Below are 19,248 nucleotides of genomic sequence, written 5' to 3' on the forward strand. Positions count from 1 at the left end.
AAACTCAGGCAGTGTGATTCTGCAGCTTGTCCTTACAACCTCTAACTAAGCTGCCTCCTCAAGATATAGTAGCCATTATTATTATTATTCAAACATTAGCTAATCACTTGTTTTGTGCCAGGTCCTGTCCTGGGCACCGGGGTCACAATGACCTGTAAGAGACAGTGCCTGCAGTCAACAGCTCCCAGTCTTGTGGTGGAGGCAGAAACAAACAAACACATAATACTGAGCCATGCGAACACCAGGAACCATTTACCAGCAGAAAAAATTGGCGAATAATACTCATTATGGGATGCAAAATGAAACCACAACCAAGAATTGTGCTTGCGTTCAGGAACGTAGCAAGATGCCCAGCCCTGGGTGCTGATTTGTTTCGAAGTTTCCCCACAGGGTTTTCCCAGCAGTTTCTGTGCAGTCTTTTGCTACTAACAGCAACAGGCACCCCAGGTTTAAAAAAAGTGGAGGAGAAATATAAAAATTATTAAAATTGGGGAATAAGATTCTGGGGTGAGACTGTGTGGAGAGAATGGAAGTGGATGCCTGGCCTGCTGTGACCTGCTGGTGGCCGAGCCTAGCCTCAGGTTGTCCATCTGTTCCGTGGAGATTCACTTGTGCATCCTGTATTATTCACGGAAGGAGGAGATCCTGCCCACCCACCTTCAGAGCTGAATTATAAATATGAGCTGTAAGAGGACAGATGGGAGGGCTAATAGTAACGGAGGTTCGGCCTCTGCCTTAGAATCATGGCTGGGGTGGGAGGGAGGGGTGAGCATGAGTGTGTGTGTGGGGGGGGGGTTGAGGGCCTTTTCCCCCAGCACCTCATCACCCCACTGTAACCCAGTGACAGGTCCTCTCAGAGCCAGAATGGCTTTTCCCAGTATTGAGGGCTCGGGAAGGGGCCTTGATGGCAGCTGATCAGGGAGAAGGAAATGGGTTTGCAATTATCGCCTTTGTTTTGTCTTATTTCTTTTATTTACAGACAAAGGAGGTAGGGAAAGCAGTTGTCCCTGCTCCTATGTCCCTGCCTCTTGGTCCTTGCTCCTGGGACAAAGTGACACAGACTCTTCTCCCTTCTGTGTCCTGTGGCCCCAGACCACCTGGGGGTGTTTTCTGGTGAGGGCAGGAGAGGTAGGAGTGTGTTGGGGCTGAGCCTCCCCACACTCATCCTTTTAGATTCCGCCCCCCAACCCCCACTCCACCACCTTGGCCTGCCTACACCCAAGTAGAGTACACAGGACCCCAGAGATGACTCCCTCTTTGGAAGAAGTTGCACCCCCAGATGGTTTTCATGGAAAGCTTATGACGTGAGGGTCTCTCTGGCTTGTTTATAACTAGTCCTGACACGGGTGGGCCAAAGTCGTCCCTGGGGCCAACCCACGGTTTTACCACTCACTTCCCAAGAGACTAGGCTTTGGGAACTGCCTGTGACTCTGGAAGCTCTAGTCAGGCGATGGCTCCCCAAGGGCCACCGCCCCTTTACTCGGGTGGGCGGGGCTCTCCCAGGCCCTAACTGGCATCTGGCAAAGGGCAGTTTGGGAATCTACCTCCCGTGGGTCTGAATGCTGTGTGACGTCAGGCAAGATATTCAACCTCTCTGAGCCTCAGAGTCCTTACTGGTAAAAAGGGGATGATCGTCTTACCTGGAGGAATTTTTGTCATGGAGATTAAATGAGATAATATGCAAAAGGCACCTGGTGGAGGAGCTACTCCAAAAAAGGGCATGGTTGCTTTGGCCATCCTGGGGGCTGGAGGGTCTGGATAGGATGAGATATGGTCCCACTGGGAGCTGGGAAGGAGAAGTTGAAGCCCTGTAGAGGTATCAGGAGGCCACAGCTGCATTGGTGATGTTTTATTGCTTAAGCTAGGTTGTGTACACAGGTCATACCTTCTGGTTCATGTGAATTATTTCATAATAAACATTTTTTTAATATGGCAGGTTATTACGTTTTGCAGAAAAGTAATTCAGGGACTAAAAACCTGCTTTTAAAAAGAGTGAGAAAGAAGAGAAAAATTAAAATACAGCATGATGCTCTGGGTTTCAGTGAAGAAGGAACTTCTCAGGGCCTTTTCAGGCATTGCCAGCTTCTCCCTGCTGATTTTCCAACTGCCCTTCAGGTTTGCAGGAGCTCTGACCCTGACTGCTGCCTGTGGGCTGTGGGTCTGGGCTCTGCCAGGGGTACTTTTTAACCAGGAGGTGGTGGGTGCCTCACCCTGGAAGAACCTCACCCCAGGCCCTCAGCCTGCAGCAGGGAGCTCCTCCCTTCTGGAGAGAAAAAGGTGAGGGTTCCTGGGAGAGGCTTGAATCAGGGTCTCCAGAACCAGCCACTCAGGATCTTGAGCAAAGACTGCCTAGCTCCCTGCAACCTCTGGTTCTTATTGATGCTGAGGACCAGAGATGGGGCTAAGCTGTAGGCAGGAGAGCGAAACTAAGGCCAGGAGTTCTCAGGAGTGAGTCAAGTGCAGAAAGGAGTGTCCCAGGCAGCTCAAGGCAAGTGCACAGAAACTTGGACCCAAGAGAACCCACAGCAGAAGGTCCATCAGGGGAGGGGCATGGATCGGGTTGTTCTGGGCCAAGCTCTTTTTCTTGGTATCTGGCCATCCATGTGCCTCCCTTGGCACCCCCTAGCCAACCATGAACCGCAAGATTAAGTGGTGAGCAAAGCGGTTTTGCCAGCCTGTTCTGGACTTCAAGCATAGGCTGATCCCTACCGCCACCCAGGGCTTTCTGGGCCAAGCTGAGGTCCTGCGCCCTCCTAGTAAAAGCCATTCTGCCACTCACCAGGGAGTGCTCACAGCTGTTTTCCTGTTCATTCTCAGCACAGCCCTGTGATGCAGGAATGATGTCTCTCTTCTTCGTTAGAATAATGAGGCTCTGGGAACAGAGGGGGCTTGCCCAATGTTACAGAGCAGGGAAATGACCCCAGGGTCTTCCCCTCCCTTCACCTGATCCCATCCCCTGAGATGTATTGGAATCTTGCTCTTCAAAGTGTGGTCCAAATCAAGGGCATTGGCAGCATGTGGGAGCTGGTTAGAAATGCAGCATTTCAGGCCCCTTCCTGGACCCCCAAACCAGAATCTACATTTTAGCAAGAACTCTGGTAACTTGCAAGCGCTCTACAGTTGGAGAAGCACTGCTTTAGAGAAGTTCTTCCTCCTAAAGATGATGCACCTTTTCAACAGGGAGAGGATACCGACTTCAACAAGGTGGACCCCTAACAAAGGACGTTTGGATACTCTCAGCAGATCTATTTTATAGGGGCATCTCGTGGTGATGAGGGTGGCCTTGTCTTCAAAGACCCTTCCCTGCTCGCCCACCGCTTCTCCTCCGTGCCAGTCTGCCCTGTGCTTTTCACTTCCCAGCAAGCGCACCCCCAGCCCTCCATTGTACACGACAGCTGGAGAGGGGGTGGGGGTAGCTGTTTCAATGGCTGCCTCCCCAAGACTCCCAATCTTTTCCTGTCCCCAGCTCCCCGCCTGGTGAGGCTGATTGTCCCATTCAGCACCCCCTCCCCACATTGGCTGATGGGCTTTCAAACCCCCTTAGCTGCCTAATTACCGCTGATCAGGGGCTGCACGTGCAGGCTTCTGTGAATAAGTGATTCTGCAATTACTGCTGGCACCCAGCCTGCCTCGTGTGGGGGTGGGGAGGGTTCTGAGGACAAAGGGGTTTCATTGCAAGGAGGGGGGCCCTGAGGGCAGCACTGGGCTTTGTTCTGCTCCTGAGTTTGTGGGCTCGGGAGGCAGATCCCCTGTGATGAGGCCTGGCTGATGGAGGGAGCCACAGCTTAGGAGTGGACCTGTTAATGCAAAAGCAGTTTTTGTGCATTGAGTGTGTTCTCGGCCAGGGTCTGTGCTCCGTGCTTTGCCAACTAGATTTCACTAGTGACCAATTCATCTTGATTTCCCTGGGGACATTCCTAGTTTTAACGTGTCCCCAGAACCCATCCACCCCGACCACCATTTCCGGGCACGTGGTCACACTCCATCTAATCCTCTCAACCTACTAGAAGAGACAGCAAACAGATCCATTAACCCCATTTTACAGATGGAGAAACCAAAGTTCAGAGAGGTTGAAGATTTTTGCCCCTGGCCAAACAGCTGCTAAGTGGCAGAAGCTGGATTTAGACCCAGGTCTATTGGATTCCAAAGATTTACAGTGCAAGCGCTCTGCCCAAATGCTAAAGTGCAGGGGAGGGCAGGCCCTTGGGCCCAAGTTTGCAGTGTTCCCCCAACCCCATCTTTTTCTTTGAAATCCTGACCTAGGCTCATGCCCCCACCCCCGCCACCCTCCCCTGGCTGCCCATAGAGTCTCCAGCCTTTTTCTGTACAGACTGTCTCTCCCAGATCCTAGGACTGGACCAGGCTCAGGAGGGATGTACAGAGCCAGGACCTGACTAGACCCGTAGAGGCAGGGTGCTCAGAGGAAGGGGCAGAACTCTGGCCGTGGAGTCTGGGTGATCTAGGCCTGGACCTGCCACCAAAGTGCAGCATGGGAGGCCCAGGCTTCCTTGTCAGGGAGAGAGGATTTGGCTTGAATGCAGGTAGGCAGAGGCCCCTTCCAACTCTGGCTGCCAGCTGGATGTGGCTCATGGGAGGGGCTGAGAGTCAGTGTGCCTGGCTTTGCAGCCTGAGCTGACTGTGTGACCTTGGGCAAGTTACCTGACTCCTAGAAGGCCCTTGGTAAATGGATACTAGTGTTGCCCACCTCTTTAAGGTCTTAAAGAGATAGTGCATGGAAAGTACGATGTTGGTGGAAATAATAGCTAGTTGTTGCTATTATTGTTATTATCATTTTTAGTGATCTCCTCCTCCCTGGGGTTGGGGACTCAAGCTAACCCCCACAGTGCCCCACCCCACCCCCAGGCTGCATCCAGGGTTCTGGTAGGCCTGGCTGATATTTGAGCCAATGAGAGCTGAGGGGAGAAACGACACTACCCCAGGGCCTAAAATAGAGACAAAGCCGACTCCAAAGCCAGGCTTTCCAGGACAGTTTTGCCCATACAAGGACAGAGTCGTTGCCACCTGGCAGCCCCTCGAGGCAGGGAGCTGCAGGGCAGACTGCCTCGGGCCTGCTCTGGGTTTTGCCAGATCTGCCTGGGGCCGCCCCAGAGTGTCACAGGCTTCTTCTCCCTCAGATGGATGGCTCTCTGGGGACTGAGTTTTACTGGAAATCAGTTTGAGAGAAGCAGCCCCTGGCTCCAGGCCCCTCTCCCGGCCAGACATGCCATAGCCTGGACCAGAAAGAGGCCCGAAGGCCCGAGATGTCCCAGATGCCCCTTTTGGATATGGAGTTGGAGCCACTGCTTCTGGGGAGTGCCTGGGCAAAAGCTGGGGCTTCAAGATCTCCCCTAGAAACAGACTTCCAGGCAGCTGTGCAGTTGGGGGGCCACCTAGGTCCTCTTTTCTGTCCCAGATGAAGCTGGTCCCTCAAACCAACTCCTTGTTTCTTTACAGAGACAAAGCCTTGGATTCAGTTCAAGAAAGGGCACTTGAGTGTAATGGGAAACACAGCACCTGAACCGTGCCTCTGCCATGCAGGAGCTATGTGACCTTGGGCTAGGCACTCAACCTCTCTGAGCCTCAGGTTTGTCTTCTGGTAAATGTGGATAACAATGTGTGCCTTGCCAGTTTGCGGTGAGGATTCAATGAAACAATAGCAGGATGGAGTGATCAAGCCCAGAGCTGGTGCACAGTAGGCCTTCTGTGCACACTCATCTTTATTCCTTTGGTCACAAGACGATGTGGGCGTGAGTTTGGAGGGTGCAGTGAAATCTGTCTCGACTTCTGGAAACAGTGCACAGGGTTCAGTTCTCCCTCAGGGCGGGTCAGGCACCTGAGTGTAGGAAGAAGGTTCTTGCATGGACAGCATCCACCCAGCACTGGGTACATGGGGCACCAGTCTAGCCTGGAGGAGGATATGTTGGCTGATTCTGCAATCCAGTTTCCAGGCTTCTGTCTCATTGTCCTCATCAACCTGGACATGCTAATGCTTCAGTGCCCAAAGAGCACCTCCCAGATGCTTCTCACACCCAGGATGATTCATCCTCTGCAGCTGCCATTTACTCCAGGCCGTAAGCAGATGCTCAGTGACTGCTTTTGGTGGTGATGGGGCTGGGGACCCTGACCATGGTGGGAATGAGTCCCTTCCTCCCTGCAGAAAGCTAAGAGGTGGCCCAGCAGCTACAGGCAGCATGGCCCAGGGGTGGGGCCTGGACTGTAGGGCTCTGTTCATGCTCTGCTCAGTGGGCAGCTCACCTCTCAGGGACCTCCTAGAGCCGTCAGGGCAGAGAGCAGTGTCAGGAGACCTGATCAGCAGACCATCCTTATTCTGTCACTGCGATGAGCAGAACCCATCGAAGCCTTGTTTTTCTCATCGGTAAACAGGAAGTTTGTTGAGACAGTGAGTGCAGGCACTGGGAAGGTGGACTCAGGGCTAGCCGCATGAGTTGTAAGTGTAGACCTCCCACATGTGACCCCTGTCCACCTGGGCAAGTTATTTAGCTTTTTTGGGCCACTGAGTACCCTAGTGGTATAGCACCTGTCTCTTAGTTTTGCTGCTTCAAATGGTCTGAAGCACCTGGTCACACTGCAGGACACCTCCCAGGGACCTGTATCAGTGAGTTCCATCTTCCTAACAACTCCAGAAATAGGTGCTAGTATCAGCCCCCATTTACAGATGAGGAAACTGAGGTCCAAGGTCACATGGGTTAAAAGTGTCAGGGCCAGGATTCAAAGCCAAAGGGTTTGGCTCCAGAGCCCACATGCTCACCAAATAAATGTTAGCTTTTATTATTATTGCTGTTGTGTTATTAAAATTAAGCACAGTGCAACAACGTCCTACTCTCTAGCACAGGGAACTAGAGTCAATATCCTGTAATAACCTATAATGAAAAGGAATATGAAAAGGAGTACATATGTATAACTGAAACATTATGCTGTGCACCAGAAGTTAACACAACCCTGTAAACTGACTATACTTCAATTTAAAAAACTATTTAAAAAAGAGAAAAAAATTAAGCAAAGTACCTGCTGCTCCAATAAATACAAGTTTCTGTTGTTACTGAAGAGGACCAGAGTGACGCAGTCTTAGTGTCCCCAGGCCTTTGCTCCCCCAGCTGCTGGGGAGGATTCTGACGTTTCTCCCCTTCCCCACCCACACAAGAGGGTCTCCGCATACCTGGGTCTAGGCTAGGACTTGGAGGAGAAGGATGAGGGGAGCCAGGAGGGGAGCGCCAGAGAATCAAGGTGTGAAACAAAATTGGGGGAAGACAAAACTGCAGTAAAAGTGTTATGCAGAACTGATGAGTCAGTTCCTCTCAAGCACCCTTTAAGAAATGTGAGTTAAAAAAAAAACTATTAAGTTAATTGTGAACCATTGAATTGTGCCATTTGAACCCAATACCACTTAGAGACTGAGCCATGTGGTCCCGCTGTCAGCAGGGTTATGTTTGATGCTGAGGGAAAATATACACCTGGGCTTCAGGGGAAGCTTTAGGTGCTTAGGGAGATGAAGGAAGGGGGCTGACCTTGGATGCCTGCAAACCACCCTTGTGTCTTGACACTGTCATGAATGCCTTCTTCCTTGGTGAGATTACCCACTCCCTTCCCTTGTTCTACAGCCTTCTGAGGTCTAGGGGAGCTCAGGCGCCTCCTGGGGACAGTGCACGTGAAGCTGCATCCCAGTGAGTTCTGAGGCCAAGCCCCTCTCCAGGAGCCCCTGCTGGGCAATCAGGGCTGGAGTCCAGGGCCGCTGTGGGGAGCGCGGACCCGCCAATGTCTAGGTCAAAGGCCCAAAGAGCCCTTGTTTTTAACACTCTGGTGCAGCCAAGAGGGAAAACTGTTAGAGACAAAAGCCACTGGGCCAGTGCAGGGTGCATAAGTGGTCAAGGGAGCAGACAACAGAGCTGACCACTAAGGCCAGTGCACCGCATCCCCAGTGGAGGGCCAAAAGGTCTTGTAGGGTTGATGTGCTGAAATGGGCTGAGTGATGGGATGGTGTTTTAAAAGCGAATCTACTAATCTATTTCTGTCAATTGTAAAATAAACCATTGACTTTATCCTAGCTCTTTGGAGGGATTAAAAAAAAAAGTGCTGCCTTTTTTGTGTCGTATCAACTAGGTGGCCTAGTCAGATATCCTGACTATTAAAATGTGAATAAATTATGCATCTTGGAATCAAGGGACTCTGGTTGCTCACAAATAAGACATCCCTGTTACTCTACATGGACGGGTCACTTTCACCAGCTCTCAGCTCTCAACTTTCTCTGTCTTTCCGGGTCATGAAAATCTTCTCTTACTAAGTGATGCTTAATATGAGACAGAGCTGCCTGCTTCCAGCTGTTTGGTGATGGAAGAACCAGACCAAGGGGACTGATAGGTAAATGAGAGATAACAAAACATCCTCTGGTTCATTCATTCAACAGATATTTACTGATCACTTAATATGTGCAGGCACTTCTCTTGGAGCTGGAGATACAGGGATGAACGTCCCCGAAGTAGAGTGGACATACTTAGCTCAAGTTTTTTGGAGGGGACTTATTATATGACTGGCAAAGTTTAAATCAACCCCTCTCACATGTAAGTGGATAATGTGAAAGGAAGAATCTCCCTTCTCTCTTGAGCTCTCTGCTGCGTGGTTCTGCCGTGTTCACGTGTAACTTGCTGGCAGGTCACAAGCCACACGGTGATGGTGCTCTGGAGTCGTCGATTGCACGGAGTCCAAAATGAAATGGTGATGAAAGCTAGGAGCAATGGATTTAATTTGTTATCTAAACCCAGAACCCTTTCTATGTCACCTGAGAAGTGATCTGGGCTAGAAAATGGCAAAACCAAACTGGACAAAAAGAAGAGGGAACAAGAGGTACGAACAACTGAGGGAGGTTTTGCTGACAGGAAAGTCAGGATTGAGGAGTCTGCGCTGTATTTTTAACAAGAATCTGTAAACATGTCCATGTAAGTTACCTCTAGCCTTAGTCGGTGAGTGACTCAAGTTGGGTAAATTGCGTGATGGAAAAACTGGGAAATAAAAGTCCAAATAAGTCAAAATATTGTGTTGCCCTCAGGGCCTGTAATCTGGGGCTCTTCCAATCCTTCCACCCTTTGGAGAAAGGAACACAGGAATCCCCTCCACCTCCCTGTCCTCGCCCCTCTGTGATTTGACCTCCTAAGGATCTCTCAGACAGGTTCACATCTCCTCATCTCCCCTGCTGCCTGTTTAGTCCCTGCTGCCTTCACCTCTTCCCTGGACATCTGCTCAACCGGCTTCTTTGCGGCTGCCCTCCCCCCCACCCCCATCAACTAGGCCAAATCCCCCGTCGCTGGCTCTGACGCTGGCGCTTCTTCATAGCACTTATTGTGGTCCTAACTGTGGATTTATTACTGAGCTTGTTTAAGGAATGACTGCCTCCCCCACTTCATCCCAGCATCCTTGAGTGCAGGGACTGAATCTGTTTTTCCTCATCATTCTGTCCCCTGCACTTAGCACAGAGTGAGATAGGAGTTTGAAACGTGTTTTGACCAAGACTTTGTAAACATACCCATATAAGTTAGCTGTGTCCTTACACTTACCCTCCATCTCTTCTTATCCTTAGCCATGGAAAGTGATCAATAAATATTTGTTGAATGAATAGATAAGTGAAGAAATGAGTTTTAAACATAAAAAGGGGTAAATAAATTTTTACATGCTTGAAATCAGATTTTCTCCCCCCCCCCAAAACAAATTCTGCAGCAATAATTCAAGACTGTCCATTTAGAGGCACATATTGGCCTGTTCAGAGCCCACATGTGGGAGGTGGAGACCCTCATAAACCCTGGGTGTATGTGTGTTTGTGAGGTTAAAAGAGTATTCCCTCGGGAGTGTAAAAAGAGGAAGGCTGAAGATTCTGTCTCAGTACCTATTAAGATACAAATACATCCAACTGAGAGCCCTAGACCCTTATACTAAGTAGAAACCTAAATATTTGTGTAATGAGTGCAAATGTGAGGAAATTATCACCGTGGTGCTGATGCTGTGAAAGGATGCAGGAGAAAAGGTAAGGGTCTCCCTTACGGCCTTTCTCTCTTCATCTTACCGAAGTCTTCTCTTGGATGATCCTGTGGGCTCCTGCAAGGAGGTGATGGTCCAGGCAGTGGTTAGTGGGGCTGGTGTTTGATTCTCCCCACCCTTCCTACCTCCTTTGTGCTCAGCCTTACAAAAAGACCTGGTGCTGGCTAAATGTGGAAAAACAGGCTCTCTTAGAAAGTCTTTTTGGGAATATAAATTAGATCAACATTTTTACAGGGCAGTTTAGCAATGTCTGTCAAAAATTTAAAGACATGTATCTTTGATGGTGGCAAATTCCCTTCTAGGACTCTATACTGTGGATATACTTGAACTTGCGTGCAGAGATGGATATATAAAGATGTCCACTGCAGTATTACTTATGCTAGCAAGAAATCAGAACAATGAAATGTCGAACAATAGGAAAATGGCCTAATATATTGTGCAGCCATACTGTGGAATATTAGGAAGTTGCAAGATGGCTTTCTCCATATCATATTCTTGGTTCGTCCCAGCTTAAGAACATTCCTTCTCATTGTCTATTTTTGAGCCCACCTCCTCCTCTCAGCAACAAAGAATTATCTGGCCCCAAATGTCAATAATGCAGAGATTGAGAAACCTTAGGTTAGAATGGTGCCTGGAGCAGAGGAAACATTGACTATGTATGTGGTAAATGAACAGAGGCTGAGACATAGTAGGTGCTCAGTAAATAATTGTTAAATGATTGAAGGAAAGCAAGTAAGGTAGGTCCACATGCTTCATTAAGAAAAGAAGTTCAGGATACACTGTAAAAAACAAAGTTAAAAACAGTGTGCATATTACTGTCACTTTGGGGTTAAAAACAGACACAAACAAACTAATATGCTTGTGTAGGCATAGGACATTTATGTAAAAGAACATATTTTAAGCCTTCATAATGGTTAACTCCATGAGTGGGACAGAGTTTGGAGTGGAGAGTAAAGGAAAACACTGGCTTTTCATTTCATAATTTTTGAGCTGTTTTAATTTTATATTATGAGCACAGTGATTCTAGAACCACCACCACCACCACCACCACCACCACCACCACCAAACCCAGTTTAATTTTAAAAAGCAAAACCCAAAGTGAAGTCACAGGACCGCCTGGTCCACCTTGGTTGCAACAAGACTTGGATGTCAAAAGCGAATGATCCATCTCGGTCAGTAACAGCTGGATGTAAGATTTTACAGCCTGTAGCTGTTCAGAGCCTGTGAACCACTCCTGGCTCCGAACTCACCTCTGTAGGTCTTCATATCAACCCGAAGAAGAAGGCCTCTCTGTCAGCATTTTTACTGCTGAGGGAACTGAGGCCCAAAGAATTTAATACCTTGCTGAGGGGGAGAGAGCAGAAAAGTACCCTTTTTGCTTTGACCCTATGCTTGCTGGTTGGGGAGGGGGCATGTAATAGTTAGCTATTGCTGTGAAACAAAATATCCCCAAACTGTATCTTAAGATAACAAGCATTTAATATCTCACAGTTTCTAAAGATCAGGGTTTCAGGACTAGCTTAGCAGGTGATGCTGGTTCAGGATTTCTCAGGAGGCTACTATCAAGTTGTGGGCAGGGGCTGCCATCATCTGAAGGCTAGACTTGGGGGAATCCACCTCCAGGCTCATTGTATGGTCATTGGAGGCCTTGAGTCCTCAATGGCTCTTAGCCAGAGACCCCAGTTCCTCCCTATATGGACCATAGACTGCCTGAATGTCATTATGACATGTCACCTGGCTTCCCCCAAGATGATGAGCAGAGAGAGAGAAACACAAGATAGAAGCCACAGTCTTTGATAACCTAATCTCAGAAGTGACATGCCATCATTTCTGCCATATTGTATTGGTCACACTACAGTGTGGGAGGGGACCACAGAAAGGTGTGACTACCAGGAAGTGGAATCATTGTGGGACATCTTGGAGGCTGGTGACCATAGGGCAGCTCCTGGTAGAGCCTTACTCTGAAAGCCCAGACTGCATCTTTGGGTGGCCCCTGGGGCAGATGGCTAGGAGGACCCTCTTGGAGGGGTCCTATGGTACAGTGGGAGGCACTGTTGGAGAGACACCTGGGCGGAAGGAAAGGTGGGGGCCTGGGCCTCCAGAGCACTTCCCTGACTTGGGCTCCTGCTCCAACCCCCAAAAATCACAGGCAAGACATTGTATCGCTTGGTCCTCAGTACCCTCCACCCAGAGTCAGTGATGACTCTACTGGCTTCCACCTTCTCTCCTCTGAGGGATGTGGTGATACAAATGCATGGGGCACCCAGGACCCAGTGGGCACCATCAGTGCCATAATCACAGGCATGAGCGAACTGCTCTGGACACATGGTCTCACCAAGCAGGCCATGTGATAGGTGCTTGGTAAGCACTTGGTGATGGGCTAAACACTCCTTTTCTAAACACACGGATTGAATGTTTACTGCGTAGCCAGGTCCTTTGGTAGGGCACGATGTATGCATTATGTCAGTGTTCGTCCCCAACACACATGATAAGGTTGGTAACAACAGTAGCCCCATTTTGCAGATGGAAAACCGAGCCTGGGAAGGTTAAGTACATTGCCCAAAGTCACACAGGACTTTCACTCAGATCAGCCCGGCTCCAAAGCCTCTGGTCTTGCCTCCAGTGTGGCACTGCCTCCCGCCCACCCTCCTTCCGTGGGAAACAGGGCTCTCTGATGGGAAGGACACGAACCTGGGACCTGGAAGACGCCTTATATAGGCCTCCAAGTCCTCCGTTCCTCACTAAAGAGGTGGAGAAGGTGCAGTTCTCAGATAAGAAGCAACTTCCCTCCTTGAGTGGGGAGCAGAGCCAGACCCAAAACCTCCTGAGAGCCAGACTAGCGGTCTTTCACTTCTGTCTGGAGCCCAGTCCTCATACCAGATCATGCAGAAATAATTTTGCAACAAGCATGAGACTGGGGTCACTTTCAAGGTTGGAGCTAATTCCCGAAAGGGTGGCATGCTAGAAAGAGCCTGGGCTATGCAAGAGGCAAATCTGTGTTAAAATCCCACTACTCTGTCCTTGGGCAAGTATTTAGCCTTTTTGAGCCTCCATTTTCATATCTGTAAAATAGGGAAGTCACACTCATTTTCTAAGTTCATTGTGAGTATTAAACGAAACACCAACAGTAAAAATACCTGGTATGTGGTAAGTATCAAATCACATTCATTTCTTTGTTTCCTTTGGTCTTTTTTTTTTTTTATCATATTATAGAAGCTCCAACTCTCCCTCCAATAAAAATGTTCTTTGAGTTGAAACAAGAACCCTCAGTCTAGCCTGCTAGGTTTTTTTCTCTGTATGACCATAACATCCCCAAACACCCCTTCCAAATGATGAAGACCTCTGCAGCATTGATGGGGACTTTCTCTACTGTGCTTGGATTAAAGCCAGGCCTGAAGTCCCCAGGAAAATGGGGCCCTGATTAATTTCAGCCAACTGCCCCTCTGGTGGACCGGGTCAGGGGAGGCTCCTGCAGTATTTCTGGAGTGGAAAAATCCCAGGTTGCTGGAGGATGGCTGTGACAGTACTGCTGGCCAGCTGGGTCACTGGGGGCAGACCTGGAAGGTGGTTTGGTTCTAGCACTGAGGTTCCTCGGGGAGGAGCTGCTTCTGTCCTAGCTGAGCTGGGGGAGGGGGCACGGGAGAGCAGACATTCTAGAGTCACTCAGCTAGTCCCCAGCGGGATTGGAAAGGATCCTAAATCCTCTTCTAGCTACTTTGACCTGAGGTTTGAGAGGAAATCAGGCCCATGTATCGCTTGCTCACTCACAGATGTCTTATTTACTAGAACCAGAAAAGGATAGTGCCCATTCCAGTGGGGAGGCTGGCTCCAGGCAAAGGAGGGCAATTCTCAGGAACTGAAGGGTGGGTGGGCCAGGCCTTGAAGGTCCTTTCCAATCCTGAAAATACAGAGCTCTGGGATGTGGGACTTTCCTGGAGATCAAGTAGGCAAGCATGGGTTTCATAGACACACCTGCTGCCACATTTCTGGGGGAGAAGCCGGGCCAAGAGCCCAGACCCAGGGTGGTTAGTGGGAAGAGCACTGGACAGGGAGTCAGAGCTCTGACCGACCTTGTGACTCCGGGCAAACCACTTCCCTCTCTGAGCCTCAGTTTCCCCACTCATGAGAAGGGGGGGGGCATTCTCTTTCAGAGACCCCTCCAGCTCTGAAAATCTCTGATTCATTTCTGGGGTTTTTGCCTCATCCTTGGTAAACTGGAGACCTGCCAAGGTACAAGTATTTATAGAGCCCTTGGCATCTTGTCAGCTGAGGTGGGAGAAAAAAGTAATTTCACAGCCAGCCTCTGCCCTCCTGGAGCTCATCAAGGACGCTCAGATATACTCAGGCTCACATACAGAAGTGGCGATGTACCCCATGAAAGTACCTATCTACAAGGGACGAGAGGAAGGGAAATCAAGGTGGTCTGGGCTGGTCCAGGAAAGCTTCCTGGAGGAGGGAGAATTTGAGTCAGGCCTGGTAAGATGCGCAGAATTCACTGAAAGGTTAAAAGAAGGGACCAGGGTGTCTCATGCAAGGCCTGGTCAAAAGTCAGGGCTTATACATACAGCCGTGTGGGATGTGCACTGCTCAGCTCCAGGAGGCACCCTTGGCATGTGGCCCATGTGGCTAGCACTGCCCGTGTACAACCTATGTGGCCTAATGCAGAGTCCCTGGAGAAGATGCTGGGATAGATGTCTCCCAGGGCCATAGGAGCGGGGAAGAGTAGCACCTGGGCTGCCCATGTGCCCCTTGGACTGTGAAGTGGTACTATTCTCCTGGCCTTGGGGTATCAGCTCTGCTCATTCTCTGAATGAGGCTCAAAGTGTCAGGAAAAGAGATCAGGTTTGGATGCTTCCTCCCCTGCTTTGTGGGATCCTGAGTAAGTGATAACCTCTCCAGGCCTTGGTTTCCTCCTTGAAAGTGAGCATCATAAGAATTCTACCCTCCTGGGCTGTTGAGGAGATGAAAGAGGATCATGTATGTGAAGTGTCTAGCCCTGGGCTTGATAAATGACGCAAATTATGATGACTGGCCTGGAGGACAGAGGGAGAGAGGATGGGTGGAGTGGGTTCTGGAAGCTGCTGGCTGCTGAAGAGTGGAGGGGTTGGGGTGAGCAGCCTCGTGATTGGGCTGGGCACGCGCCCAGCCAAGAAGCAATGATTCTGCCAGAAACTTAGATGGCTTCCAGGGCACCAGCAGGGTCTCCTGGGAGAACTGTTTTAGGAAAAATGTTTTGTGAAGAACATTGGAACCAGGGACTCAGGGGACCAGAGTTCTTTTCCTTGCCCACCAGGGACCTTGGGCCACTCCCTGAGTCTGGGCCTTTGTCTGTCCCCGACTCCTATTAGGGGAAGGAACCTCACCGTGGCTGCACACCTTGGATTCCCTGAGCACTGCGCACCCCAGGTCCAGTTAAGGAGACTGAGGATGCAGGTACCTAGGAGAGGCTGATCTTCCCAGGGATTGTCACGACTCCAGGCAGACAGCTCAGCCAGACTGGGATGTGAACTGACAGCAGTGGAGTCTCTAACAGAAGTGTTAGCTTCGCCCTGCTCACACCAGCTTTGCAGACACAGGGCTGAGTAGCACAAGGCCCCAAATCACTCCAGCCCCACTCAGTTTGCCCTCCTGACCCAGGAGTCTATGGCAGTCAGAACAGATGCTTCTCCCATGGGCTTGGACTCAGCCCAGGCTCAACTTCTCCCCCTGGCCTGTGCAGCCAGAGGTTGAGGGGAGGACTTTGCCTGGTGGGGGACACCAGCACCCTCAGTCCTCTCAGATCCATTATAGAAGGGTTTCCGGGCTTGGGGACAGGATAATAATAAAAATAATACTAGTAACTATTTTTTTTAATTTTTGGAGGGGAAATAATTAGGTTTTTATTTATTTTAATGGCGGTACTGGGGATTGAACTCAGGACCTCATGCATGCTAAGCATGAGCTCTACCACTGAGCTATGCCCTCTACCAGTAACTAATTATTTTTAATAAAACAACTTTTATCGAAATATGATACAGATCGTAAAATTCACCCTTTAAAAGTGTACAAGTCAGGGGTTTTAAGTATATTCACAAAGTTGTGTAACCATCACCATGATCTAATCCCAGAATATTTCCATCTCTCCAAAAAGAAATTTGTATCCATTAACAGTCACTCTCCTTTTTGCCTCCCACCTCGCCCCTGGTAACCACTTATTTGCTTTCTGTCCCCATGAATTCTGTCCATTTCACAAGAATGGAATCATACAGTATGTGGCCTTTTATGATTGGTGTCTTCCACTTAGCAGCATAGTGTTTGCAAGGTTCGTCCATGTTGTTGCACATACCAGTACTTCACCCCCTTTTTTTTTTGAACAATAGTCCATTATATGGATAGACCACATTTGTTTATCCATTCATCAGTTGATGCACTGGGTTGCTTCCTCTTTTTGGCTATGATGAATGATAGTGTTATGAACATTTGTGTATAAGTTTTTATCCTCACATACGTATTAAATTCTCTAGGGTATATAACTAGGAGTGGAACTGTTGGGTCATATGATGACTCTAAGCTTAACTTTTTGAGGAGCTACCGGACTGTTTTCCAAAGTGGCTGCACCATTTTATAATCCAGTCAGTAATGTATGAGAGTTCTAGTCTGTCCACATCCTCATCCTCATTCTTGCCTCACTAACAGGTGTTATTATCTGTCTTTTTTTATTCTATCCATCTTTGTGAGTATAAATTGGTATCTCATTGTGGTTTTGATTTTCATTTCCCTAAAACTAATGATGCTGAACATTTTTATGTGTTTATCTGCCATTTTAATGTCTTCTTTGGAGAAATACCTATTCAAGTCATTTGCCCACTTAAAAAATTGAGTTATTTTTCTTTTGTAATTGAGCTGTAAAGTCTTTCTATATTCTAAATATTAGACTCTTAGCAGGTGTATGATTTGCAAATATTTTCTCCCAATCTGAAGGCAGTTTTTTCACTTTCTTGATAGTACCCTATGATAGCACAGGCTTTAATTTTGACAAAGTCCAATAAAATTTTTTCCTTTTGTTACCTCTACATTTAGTGCTGTATGTAAGATACCATGCAAGATACCAAACCTAATCCAAGTTTATAAAGATTTACTTCTATGTTTTCTTCTAAGAGGTTTATAGTTTTAACACTTACATTTTGGCATCTGACTCATTTGGGGTAAATTTTTGCATATCATATAAGTTAGGGGTCCAGTTTCACCCTTTTATATGTGTATATCCAATTGTTCCATATCATTTATTGAAAAGACTGTTCTTGCCTCATTGAATTGTCTTGACACACTTGTTGAAAATCAATTGACCATAAATGCCAGAGTTTATTGTTGGACCATAAATTCTATTCCACTGATCTATATGTCTACCTTTATTCTGATACCACACTGTCTTGATTACTGCAGCTTTTTAGTAAACTTTAAAATTGGGAAGTGGGTCCTCTATCTTTATTTTCTTTTTCAACATCGTTTTGACTATGTGAGGTTCCTTGCATTCCCAAAAGAGTTTTAGGATCGGCTTGTCAATTTCTGGGGGAAAAAAAAAAGGGTGAGGGACAGCTGGAATTTTGGTAAAAATTGTGTTGAACCTGTAGTTCAATTTGGGGATTGTTGTCATCTTAACAATTTGTCTTCCAACCTGTGAACAAGAAACATCTCTCCATTTATTTAGGTCTTTTTTACACTTCTTTCAGTGAGGTTTTGTAGCTTTCAGTGTATGAGTCTTAAACTTCTTTTGTTAAATTTATTCCTAGGTATTTTATTCTTATATATTGCAAAATCAATTGTGTAACTGTTTTCTTAATATCATTTTTGAATTGGTCATTGCTAGTGTAGAAATACCATTGATTTTTGTATATTTATCTTGTATCCTGAAACCTTGCTGAATTCATTTATTAGCTCTAGTAGTTTGTGTGTATGTGCACATGCACATGCACACATGCATTTTCCTTAGATTTTCTATATGTACTATTATATCATCTCCAAATACAGACAGTTTTGCTGCTGCTGCTTCTTTTTTAAAAATAATATGGATGCCTTTTATTTCTTTTTCTTACTTAATTGTCTTGGCAAGAACCTCTAGTACAATGATGAATAGAAATGATGGGAAAAGACATCCTTTTTTTGTTCCTGATCTTGGGAGGAAAGCTTTCAGTCTTTCACCATTAAGAATGATGTTTAGTGGGGGAGGATATAGTTCAGTGGTAGAGTGTATGCCTAGCATGCACAAGGTCCTGGGTTCGATCTCCAATACCTCCATTAAATAAGTAAATAAATAAATAAAACCTAATTACCCCCCCAAAAAAGTATACAGTGCTATATGTCAATTATATCTCAGTAAAACTGGAAGAAAAAAATAAAAATAAAAATTTAAAACAGAAATATTTAAAAAAAAGAATGATGTTTACCACGGTTTTTTTTTTTTTTATAGATGCCTTCTATCAGGTCCAGAAGTTAGTTTCCCTTCTATTCCTAGTTTACTGAATGTTTTTCTTTTTTTCTCATGAAAGGGCATTGCAATCTGTCAAATGCTTTTTCTGTTTCTGTTGAGATAATCACTTGGTTTTGTCCTTTATTATATTAACATGGTGTATTACATTGATTTTTAGGTGGTAACCCAAGGTTGCATTTCTGGGATAAATTCTACTTGGTCATGGTATATAATTCTTTTTATATGTTGCTGGATTCTTTTTATATGTTGCTAGTATTTTGTTTAGGATTTTTTCTTCTATATTCTTAAGGGATATTGGTTTGTAGTTGTTTTTTTTTTCCTTGTGCTGTTTCTGGTCTTAGTATCAGGGTAATATTGAATGCATATAATGAGTTGAGAAGTGTTCCTACTTTTCTCTATTTTGGAAGAGTTTGTTTTGATTCTTCATTATATATTTAGTATAATTTACCAGTGAAGACATCTGGGCCTGGGCTTTTTTCTTTGTGGGAAGTTTTTGATTACTAATTCAGTCTCTTTATTTATTATAGATCTATTCAGATTTTCTATTTCTTCTTGAGTCAATTTTTGGTAGTTTGTCTTTCTAGGTATTTGTCCTTTAAGTTATCTACTTTGTTGGCATACAGTGGTTTACAGTATTCCCTTATAATTTTGTTGCCGTTTCAAAGAATCAACTTTTAGTTTTGTTGATTTTCTCTATTCTTTTTCTAGTTTCCTTTCATTTCTTTCTGCTCTAGTTT

At 46.9% G+C, this 19,248-nt stretch overlaps 1 protein-coding gene across 3 annotated transcripts in view; it reads left to right on the forward strand.

Annotated features, from left to right (window-relative positions):
- Positions 1 to 19,248, forward strand: part of ACCSL (1-aminocyclopropane-1-carboxylate synthase homolog (inactive) like) — an 86,299-nt gene that overhangs the window by 32,143 nt on the left and 34,908 nt on the right. Inside the window, exon 1 of one of the 3 annotated variants that reach the window (XM_032488507.1) lies at positions 5,568 to 5,584. The exons of the other annotated variants lie outside the window; for them this stretch is intronic. The gene's annotated coding sequence lies outside the window, so the exon portion shown is untranslated. Of the gene's footprint in view, positions 1 to 5,567; positions 5,585 to 19,248 lie in introns of those variants that run through there. 3 annotated transcript variants of the gene reach the window in all.

Source organism: Camelus ferus, chromosome 10, assembly GCF_009834535.1.
Source record: "Camelus ferus isolate YT-003-E chromosome 10, BCGSAC_Cfer_1.0, whole genome shotgun sequence".
Taxonomy (NCBI): domain Eukaryota; kingdom Metazoa; phylum Chordata; class Mammalia; order Artiodactyla; family Camelidae; genus Camelus; species Camelus ferus.